Source organism: Lactuca sativa, chromosome 2 (assembly GCF_002870075.4).
Source record: "Lactuca sativa cultivar Salinas chromosome 2, Lsat_Salinas_v11, whole genome shotgun sequence".
Lineage (NCBI taxonomy): Eukaryota > Viridiplantae > Streptophyta > Magnoliopsida > Asterales > Asteraceae > Lactuca > Lactuca sativa.
Genome location: NC_056624.2, coordinates 112,339,150 through 112,341,773, shown reverse-complemented (window position 1 = coordinate 112,341,773; position 2,624 = coordinate 112,339,150).

The following is a 2,624-nucleotide window of genomic DNA, read 5'->3' as shown; positions in this document are numbered from 1 at the left end:
ACCAAAACCAAACAAGGAACATGAAGTAAAGCATAGATCACAAATTCTAAGTCTATAAAACCTCAATTATATAAAACATTGGGAGTATACACTCCGGAATTATAGACCTACCAATAAGGGTCTTTTTAAATTTTCACATATGTTAGTTATAGTGTCTAAAATACTCCCAAAGTATTTTAATGGTATGAACTTGGTAAGTTCTAAACTTGTTGTTATCTTATAGTATCATAAAATACTCCTATAGTATTTTAACTTTATGTTCTGATCTAGAAATCCCTTGTGTATAGAGTTAGGTAAGTTTAAAGACTGTTGCAACACCACATCACTCCAAAACACATGTTGGTCGTATCTCAAATAAATATAGTTGATCAGGCTATATTGATCCCAGATACGATTACATAACTGTCCAGGTTTGACCGCAATGTCCAACCTTTAAATACTTCTGTTTTGTTCTTCCTGTGATACTTGTTCTAGTATGTATATATGTATAAGCATGTATGTATACTTTTATAAAATATTATTATATTTTAAAAATATAATTTTTGTCAGAGCACTTCGGCCCCATTATATTTATAGTTGTATATCTTTTATATGTTGATATACTTAGTTCACTATAAACAATGCTCTGATACCAATCTGTCACACCCCAAACCGGAACGGCGGAAATGTTCGGGGGCGGAGGACGTCATGCTTAGTATCACAACACATGCATCATAGTAATTAAAGAAACAAACAACCATTGCATTAATATTAAAGTGTTCACAAAGTATGTGATTCGCAAAAGATTGACTCCAAAAGTGAATAACAAAACAAGACATGAAGCTACTATGCTCCATCTTCTGAATCCCTGAGCACCTACCTGTCTACTAGTTTTCTAAGAATACAAGTTATTTTGAAAGAGTAGATCAACATTTAAGCTAGTGAGTGCATAAGTATTTTAGTTATGAAAAGTATACTATAAGTTCTTTTTAGAAAAGTTCGCTTGTTCCTCTAGAAAATCCTATATTTTCTGATGTGATGAATGATAAGTAAAAATGACTCTACAATTTCTTCTATGAGTACTAAATGGATACAAGTTATATACAATTTAGAGTAAACAGACAATCGATTATGTGAATCTGCCCTACGCCCACAACCAAACAAGGAACAGGAAATGAGGCAGAAGTCACACATCCCATTGTTTGTTAGATATTCATTGTATACAACCCTGGCGTATTCATTTGGTACTTACGGAGTAAACTGTAATAGTTCTTTTATATTTGAAGAAAATATTCCTTAAGAAAATCATATATTTCCTTTAGTAAAATGGTAACAACAATAGTTTCTTCTATAATCACTTAGTTTATACTAGTTATATATAATCTAATATCGAACGGACAATTAAATGTATGAATCTGCCCTAAGTCCACAACCAAACAAGGAACAGGAAGTAAGGTGGAAAACACACATCCAACTGCCTGTCGGATATTAATTATATATAACCCAGATGTATAAATTAAGGTATTATAGAAGTAACCACTAAAGCTCCTTTAAGTTATACTGGTTTAATCATGCGAATCAAACCTTTTATAGATAAGTTTCTAGTTTATCTTACTTAATGATCTATCCGAAAAGTATGTTTTTGAATTAGAAAATGGTATACTGAATTAGTATGTTATGACCTGACCCATACCTGTTACTCCTTATGATTACTTGGTGTATACATGATATATATATATAGCTAAGATCGAATAGATAGTTGATGTGTGTGAAACGAACTAGTTTTAATCCTACTAATTTAGACACAAAATAAACACACGAAAGTGAGTGTACCTATCGATTAGTAATATAGTTCAAGCAAGTAGGGTATCGAACACAGGGAATGGTAAACACTTAAAATAAATGCTAATATTATCTAAATAAAACAGGTAATAGAAAGGGGGTTTCTCTAGTTTTGCAAGACTAGAAACTTACCAACTAATACTTAGACTACTTAACTAAAAACTAGATAAGCAAAGATTCAACAAAATTCAATAACGAAGGGAACTTCTGTTTAGTTCAACTCAATTGATCCTATGGTTGATATTATGGTAATAGTGCAATGGATTAATTCTTCTATTGGCTACCGATTCAAGTGATTAGATTCACGTTCGCTGCACTAATCCTTAGAGAACAAACTTACTCAAACAGTGGCCAGTTTTCTAATTTAATTCAATTCACTAGGTTATTTATTTTGGTTTATTTAGACTTGTAATGGTTAACTAATTTGGTCCTTTAGTTAACCTCTTGCTGATGGTCATCACACAAGCTCACACATGATTTTACCTATTTTTCTATTAATTCTAGTTTTACAGTCGCTAATCCTAGCCATATAATAAAGTGGTCACATAAATTATATGAGGTAGCAATTAAGAGATGTTCATACAGCTTAATTATCTTCCTAATAACAGAAAAATAGTTATCATTCACACATAAGGTTCTTTAACAAGCTAAAATCAACAAAATCACCAATATTAAATCAATCCCACCATAAAATCAAACCATAATCACAAAATCATCTATCCTAAACAGAAGTTATGAGTTTTTAGCTCATATCTACAACAAATAACAAACTAAAAACATAATCTAATGATTGAAACATGGTT